Source organism: Xenopus laevis, chromosome 3S, assembly GCF_017654675.1.
Source record: "Xenopus laevis strain J_2021 chromosome 3S, Xenopus_laevis_v10.1, whole genome shotgun sequence".
Lineage (NCBI taxonomy): Eukaryota > Metazoa > Chordata > Amphibia > Anura > Pipidae > Xenopus > Xenopus laevis.
Genome location: NC_054376.1, coordinates 33,215,092 through 33,236,610, shown reverse-complemented (window position 1 = coordinate 33,236,610; position 21,519 = coordinate 33,215,092). Strand labels below are relative to the sequence as shown.

The following is a 21,519-nucleotide window of genomic DNA, read 5'->3' as shown; positions in this document are numbered from 1 at the left end:
TGTCTGTATAGGACACAGGTAATCCAGATAAACCCCCATAAATAAGTTTCATTGCTTTATTGAATCATGGGAAGCATAACAATCTACTTGTTAATTAGAGATGTCGCGAACTGTTCGCCGGCGAACTTGTTCGCGCGAACATCGGGTGTTCGCGCTCGCCGGAAGTTCGCGAACGTCGCGCGACGTTCGCCATTTTGGGTTCGCCATTGTTGGCGCTTTTTTTTGCCCTCTCACCCCAGACCAGCAGGTACATGGCAGCCAATCAGGAAGCTCTCCCCTGGACCACTCCCCTTCCCTATAAAAACCGAAGCCCTGCAGCGTTTTTTCACTCTGCCTGTGTGTGCTGAAGAGATAGTGTAGGGAGAGAGCTGCTGCCTGTTAGTGATTTCAGGGACAGTTGAAAGTTTGCTGGCTAGTAATCGTTTTGATACTGCTCTGTTATTGGAGGGACAGAAGTCTGCAGGGGTTTGAGGGACATTTTAGCTTAGGTAGCTTTGCTGGCTAGTAATCTACCTTCTACTGCAGTGCTCTGTATGTAGCTGCAGTGGGCAGCTGTCCTGCTTCTGATCTCATCTGCTGACTGCTGCAATAACAGTAGTCCTTGTAAGGACTGCTTTTATTTATTTTTTTGTTGTTTTACTACTACTACTACTACTACTACTATAAGAGCCCAGTGCTATTAGTCTAGCAGTGTTGGGGAGTGGGACTGGTGTGCTAATCTGCTGCTCCTAGTAGTTCAGCAGCACCAACTTTAATTTTTTTTTTTAATATTCATTTTTTTTTTATTTTACTTTTTTTTATTTTACTACCGCTGTAGTAGTGTATAAGTTGACCTTTTAGGCATTATTTGCCCTGTAGGCATTATTTGCACACTGTTTTCTTCAACCCGCCATCGAGCTGTGTGACCTTGTTCCCATTCTGTCTAAATATCCATAATATTACCGTCTCCAGAAAAAACACCGGAGTCACTTTTTTCAAGCAGCATTCATATATTTTACGTAATCCGTATCCACCGCTGTAGTAGTGTATACGTTGGCCTTGTAGGCATTATTTGCACACTGTTTTCTTCAACCCGCCATCGAGCTGTGTGACCTTGTTCCCATTCTGTCTAAATATCCATAATATTACCGTCTCCAGAAAAAACACCGGAGTCACTTTTTTCAAGCAGCATTCATATATTTTACGTAATCCGTATCCACCGCTGTAGTAGTGTATACGTTGGCCTTGTAGGCATTATTTGCACACTGTTTTCTTCAACCCACCATCGAGCTGTGTGACCTTGTTCCCATTCTGTCTAAATATCCATAATATTACCGTCTCCAGAAAAAACACCGGAGTCACTTTTTTCAAGCAGCATTCATATATTTTACGTAATCCGTATCCACCGCTGTAGTAGTGTATACGTTGGCCTTGTAGGCATTATTTGCACACTGTTTTCTTCAACCCGCCATCGAGCTGTGTGACCTTGTTCCCATTCTGTCTAAATATCCATAATATTACCGTCTCCAGAAAAAACACCGGAGTCACTTTTTTCAAGCAGCATTCATATATTTTACGTAATCCGTATCCACCGCTGTAGTAGTGTATACGTTGGCCTTGTAGGCATTATTTGCACACTGTTTTCTTCAACCCGCCATCGAGCTGTGTGACCTTGTTCCCATTCTGTCTAAATATCCATAATATTACCGTCTCCAGAAAAAACACCGGAGTCACTTTTTTCAAGCAGCATTCATATATTTTACGTAATCCGTATCCACCGCTGTAGTAGTGTATACGTTGGCCTTGTAGGCATTATTTGCACACTGTTTTCTTCAACCCGCCATCGAGCTGTGTGACCTTGTTCCCATTCTGTCTAAATATCCATAATATTACCGTCTCCAGAAAAAACACCGGAGTCACTTTTTTCAAGCAGCATTCATATATTTTACGTAATCCGTATCCACCGCTGTAGTAGTGTATACGTTGGCCTTGTAGGCATTATTTGCACACTGTTTTCTTCAACCCGCCATCGAGCTGTGTGACCTTGTTCCCATTCTGTCTAAATATCCATAATATTACCGTCTCCAGAAAAAACACCGGAGTCACTTTTTTCAAGCAGCATTCATATATTTTACGTAATCCGTATCCACCGCTGTAGTAGTGTATACGTTGGCCTTGTAGGCATTATTTGCACACTGTTTTCTTCAACCCGCCATCGAGCTGTGTGACCTTGTTCCCATTCTGTCTAAATATCCATAATATTACCGTCTCCAGAAAAAACACCGGAGTCACTTTTTTCAAGCAGCATTCATATATTTTACGTAATCCGTATCCACCGCTGTAGTAGTGTATACGTTGGCCTTGTAGGCATTATTTGCACACTGTTTTCTTCAACCCGCCATCGAGCTGTGTGACCTTGTTCCCATTCTGTCTAAATATCCATAATATTACCGTCTCCAGAAAAAACACCGGAGTCACTTTTTTCAAGCAGCATTCATATATTTTACGTAATCCGTATCCACCGCTGTAGTAGTGTGTACGTTGTCCTTGTAGGCATTATTTGCACACTGTTTTCTTCAACCCGCCATCGAGCTGTGTGACCTTGTTCCCATTCTGTCTAAATATCCATAATATTACCGTCTCCAGAAAAAACACCGGAGTCACTTTTTTCAAGCAGCATTCATATATTTTACGTAATCCGTATCCACCGCTGTAGTAGTGTATACGTTGGCCTTGTAGGCATTATTTGCACACTGTTTTCTTCAACCCGCCATCGAGCTGTGTGACCTTGTTCCCATTCTGTCTAAATATCCATAATATTACCGTCTCCAGAAAAAACACCGGAGTCACTTTTTTCAAGCAGCATTCATATATTTTACGTAATCCGTATCCACCGCTGTAGTAGTGTATACGTTGGCCTTGTAGGCATTATTTGCACACTGTTTTCTTCAACCCGCCATCGAGCTGTGTGAGCTTGTTCACATTTTGTCTAAATATTGATAATATTATCGTCTCTAGAAAAACCACTTGAGTTACTTTTTTTCAAGCAGCATTCATATATTTTACGTAATCCGTATCCACCGCTGTAGTAGTGTATACGTTGACCTTGTAGGCATTATTTGCACACTGTTTTCTTCAACCCGCCATCGAGCTGTGTGACCTTGTTCACATTTTGTCTAAATATTGATAATATTATCGTCTCTAGAAAAACCACTTGAGTTACTTTTTTTCAAGCAGCATTCATATATTTTACGTAATCCGTATCCACCGCTGTAGTAGTGTATACGTTGACCTTGTAGGCATTATTTGCACACTGTTTTCTTCAACCCGCCATCGAGCTGTGTGACCTTGTTCACATTTTGTCTAAATATTGATAATATTATCGTCTCTAGAAAAACCACTTGAGTTACTTTTTTTCAAGCAGCATTCATATATTTTACGTAATCCGTATCCACCGCTGTAGTAGTGTATACGTTGACTTTGTAGGCATTATTTGCACAGTGTTTTCTTCAACCCGCCATCTAGCTGTGTGTATTATCGTTTCCAGAAAAACCAACTGAGTTTTTGTTGTTGTTGTTGTTTTTTTAAAAATAATGCCAGGCAAAGGCAGGCCGCCACGCAGAGGCCGTGCTAGGGGCCGTGCTGCTATGCAATCCTGTGGCCCTAGCAAATTGCCCAGTTTTAAAAAGCCAATGACCCTGAACTCCCAAAATGCTGAAGAGGTAGTTGACTGGCTTACACAGCACACCCCATCCTCTACCGTTTCTAACTTTACCACAACATCCTCCTCATCCTCCACTGCTATGGCCACCCCACGTAACACTTCCTCCACCACCGGTGCCCCTTCTTCACTGGGGTCAGAGGAGTTATTTTCCAATGAGTTTCTTGAACTGAGTAATGCGCAACCATTATTGCCAGAAGAAGATGAAGGAGATGAGGACCTTACACCAGATTTAATTCTGGCAGAGAACACGATAGAGATGGACATAATGAGTGATGAGGAGGAGGTCCCCGCTGCTGCTTCCTTCTGTGATGTGTCAGAAGAAATTGATGCATCTGAGGAGAATGATGATGAGGAGATTGATGTTTTGTGGGTGCCTAGTAGAAGAGAGCAAGAGGAGGGTAGTTCAGATGGAGAGACGGAGAGTCAGAGAGGCAGTAGGAGAATAAGACTTAGAAGAAGCAGGGAGGACAGCCCGCAGGGATCAGTAGGGCAACAACATGTATCGGCACCTGTGTTCAGCCGGCCAACGCACCCGCCATTGCCGCCAATACCGCCAACTCCGCCAACTTCTACTGTTACCGCCAGATCGCACACTTCCAAAAAGTCAGCAGTGTGGGATTTTTTTAATGTGTGTGCCTCTGACAAAAGCATTGTAATTTGCAATGAGTGCAGTCAGAAACTGAGCCTTGGTAAGCCCAACAGCCACATAGGTACAACTTCTATGCGAAGGCACATGAGCGGCAAGCACAAAGCACTTTGGGAGCAACACCTCAAAGGCAACAGGCAAACTAAAAGCCACACTCCTTCTGGTCCAGCATCTTACTGCTCTACCTCTGCTCTCCTTGACCCGTCTGAACCACCCTCCACTCCGCCTTCCACCTTGACCACCTGTTCCCATTCCCAGTCATCTGCCACCAGCCAAGTTTCTGTGAAGGCCATGTTTGAGCGTAAGAAGCCAATGTCTGACTGTCACCCCCTTGCCCGGCGTCTGACAGCTGGCTTGTCTGCACTCTTAGCCCGCCAGCTTTTACCATACCAGCTGGTGGACTCTGAGGCCTTCCGCAAATTTGTAGCAATTGGGACACCGCAGTGGAAGGTACCCAGCCGCAATTTTTTTTCTAAAAAGGGAATACCACACCTGTACCAACATGTGCAGAGCCAAGTTACCGCATCTCTGTCACTTAGTGTTGGGCCAAAGGTCCATATGACTACTGACGCATGGTCCTCCAAGCATGGTCAGGGCAGGTATGTCACCTACACTGCCCACTGGGTGAACTTGGTAATGGCTGGGAAGCAGGGAATGGGTAGCTCAACAACAACAGTGGAGTTGGTGTCACCGCCACGGATTGCACGCGGTTCTGCCACCACCTCTACTCCTCCATCGCTCTCTACCTCGTCTTCTTCTTCTTCTTACTCTGCTGCTGGGTCCTCCTTCTCCTCCTCCACACCTGTGCACCCCCAGCTCCCCCTAGGCTATTCGACGTGCCAGGTACGCCGTTGTCACGCTGTCTTGGGGATGACGTGCCTGGAAAGCAAAAACCATACCGGATCTGTACTCCTGTCATCTCTGCAGTCACAGGCCGATCGGTGGCTGACCCCACACCAACTGCAGATCGGAAAAGTGGTGTGTGACAATGGAAGCAATCTGTTGGCAGCGTTGAGACTAGGCAATTTAACACATGTGCCCTGCATGGCACATGTGTTAAATTTAATAGTCCAACGTTTTGTCTCCAAGTACCCAGGATTCCAGGACGTTCTCACCCAGTCCAGAAAGGTGTCGGCCCATTTCAGACGTTCCTACACAGCCATGGCACGCCTTGCTGACATTCAGCAGCGCTACAACATGCCAGTCAGGCGTTTGATTTCTGACAGCCAGACTCGCTGGAATTCAACGCTCCTTATGTTGGAACGTCTGCTGCAACAACAAAGGGCCGTCAACGAGTACCTTTTTGAACTGGGTGGTAGGACTGGATCTGCACAGCTGGGGATTTTTTTCCCCCGTTACTGGGTGCTTATGCGCGATGCCTGCAGGCTCATGCGACCTTTTGAAGAGGTGACAAATATGGTCAGTCGCACCGAAGGCACCATCAGCGACCTAATACCCTTCGCTTTCTTCCTGGAGCGTGCCGTGCGACGAGTGACAGATGAGGCTGTAGACCAGCGTGACGAGGAACTGGAAGCGCACGATTTCTGGTCGGAATCACCAGAACGAACCCAGGCACCTGCTGCAACGCAGGGAGAGGTGCCAGAAGTGGAGTCAGAGGAGGAAGGTGGCTTTGTGGAGGAGGAGGAGGAGGACCAACAGGAGCAGGCTTCCCAGGGGGCTAGTGGTGACCTTTTGGGGACCCCTGGTCTTGTACGTGGCTGGGGGGAGGAGACCGTGGATGATGCAGTCCTTGATAATGAGGAAGCGGAGATGGATAGCTCTGCATCCAACCTTGTGAGAATGGGGTCTTTCATGCTGTCATGCCTGTTGAAGGACCCCCGTATCAAGAGGCTTAAGGAGAAGGACCTGTACTGGGTCGCAACGCTACTAGACCCTCGGTACAAGCATAAAGTGTCAGAAATGTTACCAACATACCACAAGTCCGAAAAGATGCGGCATTTACAAACCAGCCTGCAAAACATGTTGTACAATGCTTTTAAGGGTGATGTCACTTCAGGAACTCATCAACATTCCAGGGGCAGAGGTGCCAGTAATCCTGCCACGAGCACACCTGCAAGGACAAAGCCCTTTGGCCAGTCTGTAACGTCAGACATGCAAATGTTTTTCTGTCCAAGGCAGCGCCACAACCCTTCTGGATCCACCCTCAAAGAACGCCTCGACCGGCAGGTAGCGGACTACCTGGCATTAACTGCAGATATCGACACTCTGAGGAGCGATGAACCCCTGGACTACTGGGTGCGCAGGCTTGATCTGTGGCCAGAGCTGTCACAATTTGCCATGAACCTCTTGTCTTGCCCAGCCTCAAGTGTGCTCTCAGAAAGGACCTTCAGTGCAGCAGGAGGGATTGTAACTGAGAAGAGAACTCGCCTAGGTCACAAAAGTGTCGATTACCTGACCTTTATTAAAATGAATGAGGGGTGGATCTCGGAGGGTTACTGCACGCCGGAAGACTTGTTCTGACTTCTATGCAGCTGTCCTTCTCTTCAAGCCTCATGACTCCACACACAGCTGTCCTTTAGCGTCCTCCTCCTCCCTCCGCCACCGTTACAAACTAGGGTGCAAACCCTACTGGTTTAATTTTTTCTGGCCTCTGTGCTTCAGTGGCTGCAACCAAAAAAATGCATATTTTCTGCATTTATATGGCATAATTTTTCTGGCCTCTGTGCTTCAGTGGCTGCAACCAAAAAAATTTATATTTTCAGCATTTATATGGCATAATTTTTCTGTCAACTGTGCTTCAGTGGCTGCGACCAAAAAAATGCATATTTTCTGCATTTATATGGCATAATTTTTCTGGCCTCTGTGCTTCAGTGGCTGCAACCAAAAAAATTTATATTTTCAGCATTTATATGGCATAATTTTTCTGGCAACTGTGCTTCAGTGGCTGCGACCAAAAAAATGACTATTTTCAGCATTTATATGGCATATTTTTTCTGGCCTCTGTGCTTCAGTGGCTGTGGCCAAAAAAACTGGGCAAACAATGCCTACAAGGTCAACGACGTTGACCTTGTAGGCATTGTTTGCCCAGTTTTTTTGGCCACAGCCACTGAAGCACAGAGGCCAGAAAAAATATGCCATATAAATGCTGAAAATAGTCATTTTTTGCCATACGTTGACTCAACGTATATGGCAAAAAATGACTATTTTCAGCATTTACGTGACATATTTTTTCTGGCAACTGTGCTTCAGTGGCTGCAACCAAAAAAACTGGGCAAACAATGTCTACAAGGTCAACGTATGGCGAAAAATTACTATTTTCAGCATTTATATGGCATATTTTTTCTGGCAACTGTGCTTCAGTGGCTGCGTCCAAAAAAACTGGGCAAACAATGTCTACAAGGTCAACGTATGGCGAAAAATGACTATTTTCAGCATTTATATGGCATATTTTTTCTGGCAACTGTGCTTCAGTGGCTGCGTCCAAAAAAACTGGGCAAACAATGCCTACAAGGTCAACGTATGGCAGTTGTTTAAAGAGAACAGTAGATTACTAGCCAGCAAAGCTACCTAAGCTAAAATGTCCCTCAAATCCCTGCAGACTTCTGTCCCTCCAATACAGAGCAGTATCAAGCAGATTACTAGCCAGCAAACTTACTATCATCTGTCCCTGAAATCACTAACAGCTCTCCCCCTACACTATCTCTTCCAAGCACACACAGGCAGATTTTTCAGATACATTTTTGCCCTTGATCCCCCTCTGGCATGCCACTGTCCAGGTCGTTGCACCCTTTAAACAACTTTAAAATCATTTTTCTGGCCAGAAATGTCTTTTCTAGATGTTAAAGTTCGCCTTCCCATTGAAGTCTATGGGGTTCGCGAACCGTTCGCGAACCGCTCGCATTTTTGCGCAAGTTCGCGAATATGTTCGCGAACTTTTTTTCCGACGTTCGCTACATCCCTATTGTTAATATACAGTATGTCTCGGCCAGGATAATTTCTGCAAAACGGTGATCCTTTTCCTCTTTCAAATCACAATCTCATCTCTTTTTTTATTTTTTTTCTACACACTCCCCCACCTACTAGGTCTCTGAGGAAGTGTTGTATCACGAAACGCGTCAGACCTCAGACGCTATATTTACTAGATTGATACTATGTTTAAATAAAGTATAACATTTTTTTAACCAACCTGGAGACAAGCGATCAATTTTTGAAACCCAGGAGTGCACTGCCTTCATTCCATTGTGTTGCCCCCACCTACTAACCCTCAGCCAAAAATTCTGATTAATAACATTTGCGCTGTTAATATAACTGCCCTATCTCATTTTCCCAGTTCTAGCTTCTCCTCCATCAGTACTTCCTCTGATCCTGATTCACTGGTAAATACCTCAGTTCTGACTGCTGCAATCAATACCCATGCCTCTCTGCAACCAGTGGCTACCAAATAAGGCATGTGATTGGCTATTGGTAGCTCCTATGTGGACTGGCAGCCTACAGGAGGCTTTGTTTGGCAGTACATCTGGTTTTTATACAACCAAAGCTTGCCTTCAAGCCAGGAATTGAAAAATAAGCACCTGCTTTGAGGTCACTGGAAGCAACATCCAAGCGGTTGGGGAGCAATATGTTGCTCATGAGCTACTGGTTGGTGATCACTGCTGTACATGAACAACAGAACGCATAGGGAGGAAATCCCATACAAAAGCTGACTTCCTCCACTATAAATTTCTTATGGCCTGCCTTGGTACTGCACTAACCCAGGCTAAACAAGAGTACTACAGTACAATCATAAATAATAATAAATCCAACCCATGACACTTGTTTTCCATATTCAACTCACTACTCTATCTCTCTACAAAATAAATATTAAAATCTGAACATAACCCTCAGGATTTTGCTGACTTCTTTACAAGCAAGTTGATTCTATCCTGTCACAACCTAAATTCAGAACCAATGCTAAGCACCCTGTTCTCAGCTATTGCTTCCTCCTTTAACAGCCACCTTTCACCACGGGAGGAGCCCTCGGCTAATCGGATGCCGCCAGGTCTTATTAAGAGAGGTGCCAAGAGAAGGGTTCTGAATGAGCAAAGGGGCACAACGGTAATGCAAAGTCTTTTGGGCAGACGGTCACGGTACAAGGCATAGACAGAAGCGTAGTCAGATCAGGCCGGGACGGGGCAGGCAGAGTACAAACGGAGTCAGGCAGGCAAGGGTCAAACCAGGAGATCAATCAGAAGGGATATAAAATAAGCGAAGTCGGTTACCAGGCAGGGATCAGGATACAGAAGTCAGAATCATCAAAAAACAGGCAAGGGTCACAACAGGTATCAGAAACAGACAGAATACAGGCTCAGAAGCACCAGGAAATCACTAGAAATTATCCTATAACAGGCAATGCAAAAATCCAAAATGTCTCTTTAAATACTTTAAATTTCTCACCACTGCGAGCTGGCGTCAATGCGCCAGTGCGCATGCGCCTATCAATAGAAGGAATGCGCTCCTAGTGCACCCTAAGAAAGCGGCATCGGGAAAATTTTGGTGAAGCGAAACGGGAGAATTCTGCCCATCTCTAATAACAAGTGATGGGTGAATATGTCCTGTTATGATTCCCAAACTGGTGTAAAAATTTGCCAAAAGCAAATGATTTAGGGTGACAAAATGTTTTTAATGCACAACAATTTTTTCACCCATTGAGTCCATGAGCCTCTTTTTCCAAGCAAAACCTGGCAAAAAAGTTTGTTCATCACTACTTTTAACTGAGTCTGAAGTCTCAAAACTTCATTGGTTCACTCCGTTAACAACTTGCTCACTTGATCCTGTGCCATCACCTCTCTTTAAACTAACAGGAACTTCTGAAACTTTGCCCTTGTTGTTTAAACAGGCCTGTGTCAAGCCATTCTGAAAAAGGCTACATTGGCCTACATGTTCAACTACCCCCCTGTCTCTCTCTTACCACTAGCTTCTTAACTTCTGGAAGGTCTTGTCTTTTCCCATATTACTCTGCACCAATAATTGCTTGACCCTATGCAGTCTGGCTTTCGACCTGCACACTCCACTGAGACTGCCTAATGTAGAGATGCAAATGATCTTTAGACTGCTAAGGATATTACTCTAGTCTCATTCTCCTGGTTTATAATCTGCTTTTGATACTGTTGACCATTCTGTTCTAATGAAAATTCTCCATGCAATTAGTATCTGGGATCAAGCTGCATCCTGGTTCTCTTCCTAAATTTCTCACCGCTCAATATTTGTTATTCTAACAAATTTTCTCCCTCCATTCATCTTAGTGTGGGGGTACCTCAGGTTTCTGTACTTCAGGTTTCTGCCCTCTGTTTTTTTCCTTGTACACTCTCTTTAGGTGACCATATACAATCATTGGCTTTAAATATCACACCCTTCACTAACCACTGACATTCAGACTCAGATAGCAGACTGCCTGCTAGCTATCACCTCCTGAATTCTTATGGTTGCCTATTAAACAAAGGATAGCATATAAAATCCTTCTGCTATCATTCAAAGCCCCTCACTCTTCTGCTCCTCAGTACATTTATTTGTGTCTCACTATATATTCTTGACCATCTTATCCACTCCCCTCAAGGCCACCTTCTTTTCACACCATCCATATCCACTGCCACTTCTCATCTCAAACCTTTCTATCTTGATGCTGCTCACTTCTGGAATTCCATCCCTGAATTAAAGGAGTGCACTCTTAATCTCTTTAAGAAAAAACTAACTTTTGGAGCACTAGAACATTAGTCTAGTCCTGTTCCCTATTGGATAATGCCTTTACCTTGTGCATATTTTACCCTCCAATTTGGCCTGTATGTAGGCCCGTGCCTCGGGCAGCACGAATCCTGGGGCGGCATGCCGCTCTGCCACTTAATTGTCCTAAGGCATGGAGGACTGTTCAGGCTACAAACTTCCCCTTTACTTATGCTCACACTCTGTCCTTTGTGCCAACAGGGAAAGTGTGTGTGCATACACGCGGTGGGGGAGCAGACTGTGTCCGGCCTAGAAATGTCAGAAATTGAAATCTGACCCTGCCTGTATGCTAGCCACCCACCCACTTATACTGTAAGCTCTAAGGGACAGGGACCTCATTTATACTGTGTCTCTTACCACATAGCACTTAAGTTCTATGTCCTGTGTACTGTATGTTTATTGACCTCACTGTCTGTACTTAAATCTATATTGTACGTAGCTGTGGCTCCTTGTGTACTTTATGTATAAAGTTATACATACATAACTGTCAGGACCAGCTGGAATTTTAACCCTGGTATTTGTATGTCCAGGAATGTGTACCATCTGAGCCAATAAAGGCATCTAGGGCTGGTCTTGACCAGTTCTCCTTGTACACCTCTTGTATTATTTCTCTCTGCTCTTTCCTCTGCCCACCTTATTAGATTCATGTGTAGATCATCATGTAATTAAGAGCCTTCATAAGCCTGTCCCTGACCATTGTTCTTTTCTTGGTCATTAAGCTTACAACCAAAGATCTAGCCCTCCTGCAATTTGTGTTCCTGAGACCCCATCTGTTTAATAAGTCTCCTAGTCAAGAAAAGGACCATACCCAAAATGTCCTTTCACTTGCAATTAAACAAAGATATAAGCAGAAATACTAAGAAGTCAGAAACTTTTGGCCTCCTATACATTCTGGAGCAAAGTGTAGTACAGCAACTGTAACGTTTGTGGTTGTTTTTGGCATTAGCATGCTGGTCATTGGTCGTAGTCCCAACTAATATATCAATACTAGGCACAAGAAAGAATAACAGATTGAAAACCTGCGTTCTGTTCATGAACCCTACTGTACTGTATATCATATCAAATCTATGACAGTGTGTCATTCATTTTACCCTGCCTCGCTGTCCAGTGCAGTGATCCCCAACCAGTGGTTCCTGAGCAACATGTTGATCATCAATGTTCCTCCCAGTGTCCTCAAAGCTTATTTTTGATTTCCTGATTTGGAGGTACGTTTTAGTTGCATATCCAGATGTACTGCCAAATAGAGCCTCATGAAGGCTGCCAGTCCACATAGGGGCTGCCATTAGTTTTTCACAGCTCATAATTGGCATCTCTCAAAAACTTTTTGCATGGTTGTGTTGCTCTGCAACCTTTTATCCATTTGACTGTGGCTCACAGGTAAGAAAGGTTGGGGATCTCTGGTCAAGTGAACAGCTAGGCCTGTATTCAAAGGGGTGGTTATAGGCAGAACATGCTGTGCAATGGTTTCAATTCATAACCCTTGGGTGTGGGTTGATGTCATGTAACACAATGGTATTTTAAGTTGCCATTTGAGAGAACAGTAGGCTTACACATAGTATAATATAAATCTATTTGTGTTTGTTCATTAAGTGCTGATGGTTCTGTAGCATAAAAACTGCAGTTCTTGTCATGTAGATACGAAAAGGTTACACTGTAAAAATTCTACAAAATGCAGTCGTTGATAAATGTCACATAATCATGCAAGACACAGACCAACCCACTTGCTGGATTTGCAAAAAAATGATCTTTGTTATTCAAAATTGTAAGTGAACAATTCCCCAGGGAACCTCCACAGTAAACCTAGTACTACAACAAAAGAGACATTAAACCAATCCACTTAGACTTAATCCACATTGGCCTCTGCTTTGAACCTTGTCAGTTCAACAAAGATGTTTTCCCAGTTCAGTCTGGAAACAGAAGAGCAGCCAGACACCTCCAGCAACATGGAAATGTCAGGTACAAAAGGCCAGTCTAATGACTTTAACATGTCTCCCTGGGGTGCTTATCATTTTCTACAAAAAAAAGTGACTCTCCCAGCTCTGATGGAACTGAAAGCAACTCTCCAGTGTTTCCGATTGTGATCATATCTGGTTTTTTTCAGTGGCCTTTAAACACAGGTTGCTGGTTTAGCAGCAGGCGGGATTGTTATTCCTGACGGTGCATGCTCCTGTGCCTGTTCCAAAGAAGTCACAGTAAGAGATGTGCTTTTATTATTTGCTTATTTGCGGTTCAAAAAATTTGAAAGGACACGAAGGTCAGGGATCCAGAAGGGGACATTAAATTGTTACATGGAAGAGCGATCACACACATTGTCAAAATAAATAAGGCAGACATTTGGGGAGGGGCGAATCAGGGGGAAAAGGGGAACTTGTAGCAATTACTCTGCAGGCGATTTGTGCAGGATTAGCGGAGCGGAAATACTTGTAACAGATATGTTTATTGTTACAGTGTTTATTTAACTGCTTCCCAGGCAAGTTTGATGATGGGAGTGTTGCACTGAGCTTTTCCTGCTGATGGAAAAAATGGCCGTCCTTGATGATCAGATTGATAGAAGATTAACAGCTGCCTATCACTTAGGGAGGAGCCCTCAACTAATTTGGATGCTGTCAGGTCTTAATAAGAGAGGAGCCAAGCAGAGAGTTCTGGAGCAAAGGGGCATTATCGTTTTACCAAGGATATTAGACGGAATGAGTAGTCAGGCAGGCCGGGCTAGCACAAGCAGAGTTCAAGAATAGACAGACAGGCTGGGTCGGTACAGGCAGCATTCACAGGATAATCAGTATCAGGATTGGAGAGTGTAGAATAGTTAGGCAGGCAATGGTCAAGATTGGAGAGATAAGATTAATCAAGCAGGCAGGGGTCAATACCGGGACACAAGGAATAGCACCCAGGAACTTAATGAATTAGACCTAACAACGGGCAACTTCCTCAATACAAAAATCCCTTTAAATACCTTTTGAATTTCATGCCAATGCGCAATGACATCATCACGCCACCGCGTAAAATCCGGGAGTGGCGGGCACTGGTACTCAGAGGACAAAGAAGCATGAGGCGGACACTAGACCATCAGGGTGAGCAGTCCTTGCAGACCTTACACTGTCTCTATAATAATCACAGTCTTTCTATTAGGTCATTCTATGTTATAGGTCTGGTTTCCTTTGCTATACATAAGTAGCATTCCATGTACAATAGACTTATCTAATTTGTAAAATCTGTCATTCTATCAGGTCCTTAGTGACATAACTCTAGTTAAATAAATGAAACAACAGTAAGCTGGCCAAAGACGCAACAATGCAATCGTACGAATTGTGGATTTGTACGATTTTCGGAACGTGTGTGGAGAGTCCCGACATTTTTTGTCCAACGGAAATCGGTCGTTTGGTCGATCGGACAGGTTAGAAAATTTCTGTCGGCTGCCGATAATATCTCTGCGTGTATTGCCGATCGTACGATTTTCAGTGGGAGACTGTCACTAGTGTTGTCAGACATAAGTATCGTACGATTGCTGTCAGGGGCAGAACATTGGCTGATCTGTTCTTTTACTACTTTATTTGGTCGGAATGGTAAGACTTTGATCGGAATGCTTAGTGGAGGGTCGGGAGATGGGAAAGTCTGATCGTACATTGATTCGTACGATCGGATCTTTGCTTCTATGGTCAGCTTAAGGGGTATGTAATAAAAGACACTGGGGGTCATTTATAAACTTCGCGCAGGGCCGATTGGTTCGCAAAGTGAATATATTTTTTTTGTTCACAATGCGAATGTCTAAAGGGGCTTTATAAATATGTCACAATTCGCAAATCTTTATGCGCACACTCTGCGACTCAATTACGGCACAACTTTGGTGGCGGATAAAATATTTGCAAAACAGTTTTGCAAACTGCGAATTTAAGATACTGTCAATGATATTTTCGCGCACAACAACCTTGCACATTGGGTGCACTCGCGCAAACTACTGTCTCATTTGCACACCATTTGCGAAAATTTATTCCCACTGCGAATTCGCAAAAAAACGGAAAGACGGGCGGAGCAGTACAATATATTAGCGTTGAGGAAAAACATGCGCAATACAACCATTTGCGAAAAATATGCGCTGCGCGAACTTTATAATGACCCCCACTAAGTTTGCCCAGGAACAGTAACTCATAGGAATGGGAAGCATTTACTGGTCAGCTGTTTAAAAACAAAACATCTTATTGGTTGCTATGGGTTACTGCTCCTGGGCAAACTTAGTGCCTTTTTATTACATATGGTGGATACAGTATTAAAAGTAGTAATGAGCCAATGATCATTATAAACACTTTGCTATTTCAAGTGACATACAAACACTTGATAAAGGGCCCTATGGGACTCGAAAAATGTCATTGTAAGAATAAACTAATGAAGTCTGCAGCCAAGTTCTGCATGAAATGTGTATTTCTTAAGCACCTCCTTTTTAGATTCATATAAAAAGGTCTTCTTTGCAGAGAGATCGAGGTGATTGGGTATAAGGTGGGAGCTGTGAGTGTCTGAATAAGACTATAAGACTGATCTGTATAAAACTCATCCTTCAGCCTTGTGCCTACTGCAAAAAATTAATTGAAGTCAATAGGTGTTTTTTCAGGATGTTTTTCAACCACAAAATACAAGGCGTGGGTGTTTTTGGCACCTTTTTAATGAAAAATGCATTGAAGCCAATGGGCATTTTTTGTTCTTTTTTTTTCCCCCAACTACAATTTTTTCTGCCAGTGGCAAAAAGCTAATTTTTGCATCAAAATTCATGCCTGTCAAAAAATATCATCACTAATGACCTGTAGTATAATTTTTCATCACAGAGGTATATTAATTCTGATACAGTCCATTCCTTTCACATGATGGGGCACATTTACTAAGCTCGAGTGAAGGATTCGAATGAAAAAAACTTCGAATTTCAAAGTGTTTTTTTGGGTAGTTCGACCATCGAATAGGCTACTATGACCTTCGACTACGACTTTGATTCGAACGATTCGAAGTAAAAATCGTTCAACTATTCGACCATTCGATAATCGAAGTACTGTCTCTTTAAAAAAAATTTGACTACATACTTTGCAGTTTAAACCTACGGAGGTACAATGTTAACCTATGGGGACCTTCCCCATCACTTTTCTAAGGTTTTTTTGATCAAAGAAAATCCTTCGTTCGATCGAGGATTTTCGGTTAAATCCTTCAAATTCGATATTCAAATTCGTAGGATTTTACTTCGAGGGTCGAATTCAAGGGTTTATTAACCCTCGATATTCGACCCTTAGTAAATGTGCCCCGATGTATGGATACCTCATGCTAAAAATCTAAATAGAAAATATGTTTTTATTTTAGATCCAGTCTTCCTCTGTTTGAATAAATTCTCAAAAAGTTTATGGACATCTGTACAGTAATGGTGAAGGAAGAGAAAGATTAGCCTTTTTGTATAATATGGTGCACTGTGGCACACGCATGACATTCTAGGCAGGTGGACAGATCCTAAATCAAGAAGGTTATTATTTTTTTTGGAATTTTGGCCAGACACTTTTAAAGGAACAGTTCAGTGTAAAAATAAAAACTGGGTAAATAGATAGTCTGTGCAAAATAAAAAAGTTTCTAATATAGTTAGCCAAAAAAGTAATGTATAAAGTCTGAAGTGACTGGATGTCTAACATAACACTGGTTCCTGATTTTCAGATCTCTAACTCTGAGTTAGTCAGCGACTTAAAGGGGGGCCACATGGGACATAACTGTTCATTGAGTTTTTGCAATTGATCCCAACGTGCAGGTCAGAGTTAAAAGCAAACAGTTATGACCCTTGTGCCCTCCCCTCAAGTCACTGAGTCACAGTCAGTGGAAAGCAAGAGAGCTGAAAAAAAGGAAGTAGTGTTCCTTCTATTATGTTAGACATCCAGTCACTCCAGCCTTTATACATTACATTTTTGGCTAACTAACAATATTAGAAACATTTTTTATTTTGCACAGCCTATCTATTTACCCAGTTTTTATTTTTATAGTTAACAATTCCTTTAAGGTAATGTAAAGTGTAAATTGACTGTATACATGTATGTGCAAAGCTATCATACACACATATACCTCTGATGTGTTTGTGAAGATTCTCATTCATCCAGGCCATGGTATATCTGTAGAAATACGTCAAATGAACTGGATTTGCTTTTTTTAATTTGTTTTTTCCTTGAAGACATTTCACCAGTCATCCAACTGGCTTTCTCAATTCAGAGGAAAAAAAGTCCAGTTGTTTTGACTTATTTCTACAGGTATACTTCTGATGTTCCTGTTTTGTTTGTAGAGCTGTTTGTTCTTCTGACACCACCCTGTATACTTTTGATTTTATAGGAAAGAAATGATTACATCCCTTTCTGCTCATTTGCTTAACTATTTCTACTTCATTTTCTCCTTGGATGGTGTATTTTTTCTTCAGAGCATACCAGCAACAGTGATTCTAATACAAAATAATATTAACATGTTAGACAAATCTGCATTATCAGACATTCAAGTATAAATTTTGATTGACTTTCGGCCTTGGGGGCATTTGTAGACCTGGCAAGCCAAGGTAAAAATAAGAGCAATTATCGCCATGAAAAAGTGATGATATGTGTCCTGCTTGTGAAAAACTCTTCCTTGCCATTACAACAAAGACAACCTTGATACAAACGTGAATATATAATTAGCCTTACACCCTTAGGTGTGAAAGTGCTCTAGGCTTTACGTATGTGTGATACTCTTCATTATTATATTGTTTCTCAAAGATATCTCCCAGGAATAGCCTAAGCAACTCTTCATGACCCACTGATGAAAATCACCACTGCATAATTTATTCCATGTGTGAGTGTTGCCTTCCATTTAACCACAAATTGGCATCACTATAGGTGAAACTTAACAATGTAATAATGTTATGAGATGTGGGCTACACATTCCTTAAATGACAGCCAGGATTCTAAACAAGTAGCTTATATAAACAAGTATAGATGGAGCACTGACTAAACCTGGTCATTTATTGGAAAATCCCGAATTGTTTTCTTTTCCTAGGTGTTAATCTGTTTCAAATGACTGTAAATCACATGAACTGCTTTATTGGATTTTCACAAAAACAAGAGAAATCAACATGACAACAAATACCATGTAGACTCAGAAGATGTGCTGTAATAGGTACAATGGCATGTTATTTTCAAAAATGAATGGACAAATACATAGAAAAGCCAACTAAATCAAAAAGAAAAGAAAGAAAAGGCCCATTGTTTTCAGGAATGTTTGACTACCCAGTAGTCATTCATTTTACATTAGAAGGAACTGAGATATTTGACCTCTGGTACTGGAGTCGCAGATCGCAAAGTAAGGAGACCATGTAAGTCTAAAGGACTCTTTGGAACTATTTCCTTTTGTTTTAGCTTTGAAGACTTCCTGCCAACTTAGTGGTATATACTGTATATCAAAGAGTGAAGTTAGGAGATTGCCAAAGTCCTCTAGAGTGAAATTCCGCCACTCTCCATTCATTTCTATGGGATTTTTAAAAGAGTATTTATCAATGGGTGGAAGTAAAAGTTCATCCTTTGATAAATACACCTTTCAAAATCCCTTAGAAATCAATGGAGAGTGGTGGAATTTCTGTGGCAACCTCTAACTGCACTCTTTAATAAATATACCCCAGGTTCAGGTAAGAGATGACGTCTGATATTGAGGAGGACTCTTTGTAACCAGTAATTAAATAAAGCTTTTTTGGAAGCCCCAAAATAGGTGGGAAATAGGTTTTACCTTAGAAATAGAATAAAACGTATTATTATCAAGATGCAATAAAGCAAAACATGGAGACAATTTAATTTTTAATTTCAATCTAATGTTCAAGAAACTAGTGACCTCCCTCCAAAATAGATATTTTGGCAAGACCATAGATAGTGTAAAAGGGATACATTAGTTTCATCACCTTTGGGAAAATATGAAATGGAACAAGTATAGATACCTTTAGAAAATAAAATTCCCATAGCCTAAGCTTGAAATGTTGTATCCTCCAACTCTCTGCTAAGATTAATTATTATAATTGTACATAGACTTCACCAAATCAGAGACTGACACTTGATATTGTTAAAACTCAGCCCATTTGGTGAAAACTTTTAGTAACAGGTGTGGGTTTGTGTTAGATCTTTAATGCTTGATAATTATGAATCTCTTGTTAAGCAGTCTGACTAATGTAAGTACCTGATAATGATGAACCTCTGGTTTCTATGTATTCACACGATGGGGGAAGGATCCTTAGGGAATCTGAAGAGAACAGAGGAAAACCTGTAGGCGGGCAATATTCTCAATAGAGACACATTATGTTAATGATAACGTCTTTCCGCAGGTAACTGATGCAGAAGTCCCTCTTGCAGGAAAGCATGCACAGAATGAGGACGAGAGGAGGACCAACCCAGCCAGGATTGACTGACCAGACCAAGGTAAGTGAGCAGTTACCACTGGGGGCACACAGAGCAGACCTGACAGGGGATGGGGATAGCGGTGTAGTCTGCGGAAGTAACGGCTCCGTCTCTTGCAGAGAATGCAAGCATGACCAACCCAGGAACAACAATTCAGTCTTTGATAGAATTAGCTTGCAGGGGAACACAGATCAGCAAAGGGTATTAACACAGTCTTTGTTGCAGGATAAAAACTGTTAGCAGGATGAGTGGTGCAGTTCAGCAAAGATTATAACAGTATTTTAGCAGGAGTCGTGTAGCATGAAATACAGTCCTGCAAGGGTTAATAGCACAAACTGTTAGTAGGATGAGTGTTGAAGTTCAGCAAGGATTAGAAAAGTCTTTTAGCAGGAGTAACACCAGTGCTTTATGTTGAACTAGGCAGCAACAACAATCAATCGAGATCAGAGAACTCACAATGAACAGGAGGAAGCCAAGTCATTACCAAGGAAGTCTGGCCAAGAAACTGAGCCAACAAGGAATGGAGGGATCTAAAGTTCAAGAACACGCTGAGTTAAGCCTTGAAATCAGTCCAGCCGAGCGATGTACTGAAGGGGAAGATCGTTTGTCAAAGTTCAAAACCGAAAACTGAGATCAGAGCCAAAGATTTGTGGTGCAATGCTTCCAGGAACGTTGAGTATAACTGCGCACCGCCCTGTGCATGTGCAAACCCTTAAAAGGTCAGGAGTGCAGCCTGCAAACCCCGGAACGGATTTGCAGTGCCTAACAGTTTGACCCATGATCATTCCAGAATATTTTGAAACTTATATTTAAATGATCGATTTTAGGAAATGTAACTATCTGCTGTATCCTAAGAAATCATTTTGGGATAACCCATGCTCCATCTGTAGTTTATATTGGTTGACCCTTCCTATTTAAATTCAGTGATGGGTCAATGGAAGGATCTTATTTTTTTTAATATAGACAAACAAATTTATAGAATATAAAGTTAGATGTAAGTGCCCTATTCATTTTTATTAAACACCAAGCCTGAGAACTCGTGCGTACTTTACATTAATTAAAAGACAGATATTGCCTTTGCCTATTAATAATTTCAAAAGTAATTTTTAATTTGTCAACTTTAAGCTGCCAAAGCCCAGTGATTTACTGGAATAAAAACATTATTTAATTAATTAATAATTCTTAATCCCCAATTGCAATTTGTAATGGGGATTAATGCTGCTGGGTGCTGTTAAATCTCAGACCTTCTTTGATAAAACTGCCAATTGATTAAAATACTTTCCATAATTTCCTGACAGACAAGAAAGGCTGCCCGAAAGGTCTTCCCATAATGTTGTTAGTAAAATAATAACACCAGTTTGCCACTTTTTTTTTTAGTATAGAATAGCGAATAAATTCACCAGTCGCAAATTTGTGGTGAATTTCCGCGTTTCCACCACATCAAAAAAATTCAGACGCCCATTGACTTACTGCATTTGGAGAAAATAGTCTAAAAATTGACGTGGGCATCAAAATTGACGCACGTCAAATTCATTTTGATGCCCTTTGACTTCAATGCGTTTCGCAAATTTTTCACCGTTTCGTGAATTTCGTGTTAAAGTCAAAAAATTTTCTGCAAAGCGAAATGGGACAAATTCGCCCATCACTAGTATAGATTACTGCACCAATGGGAGATGATGTTCCTTCATTTGTGTAAGCTGAATGTTACAAAATCACCATACCCACCAACTCTAGCACAGAAATAAAAAGAAACTAATGAAAGGGTAGGAGGTGGAGGGAGGGGCCCATTCATACAACATTCCTCTGCGATTTCAATTACAAGCTGTTGACTAAAAACATCAACCATTTTTATCATGCTTTGGTGATCAAAATTATCTACAATGTGTTCACAGCAGCTGGTCAAAGATGAGATTCTACTTTTTTAATTTCAGTTTTGTTTCCTTTTTTCCTCTACGCTTGTGTCTGTATTTTTTTTTTCATTCTTTTGGTGAAAAGTCTGTCTCTGATACAAGCTCAGTTTAAACCAGTAAGATGAGCTGCTG

The 21,519-nt window shown here is 41.9% G+C and overlaps 1 long non-coding RNA gene across 2 annotated transcripts; it reads left to right on the top strand.

Moving 5' to 3' along the window:
- Nucleotides 1–13,985: 13,985 nt before the first annotated feature.
- LOC121402138 lies at nt 13,986–20,513 on the top strand. Of its 2 annotated transcripts, none has more exons than XR_005966596.1 (3): nt 13,986–14,137; nt 19,405–19,498; nt 19,898–20,513. It is a non-coding gene; the product is annotated as an uncharacterized LOC121402138 (long non-coding RNA). The 2 variants fall into 2 exon arrangements; XR_005966595.1 differs by lacking the exon at nt 13,986–14,137 and adding an exon at nt 17,271–18,411.
- Nucleotides 20,514–21,519: the final 1,006 nt, after the last annotated feature.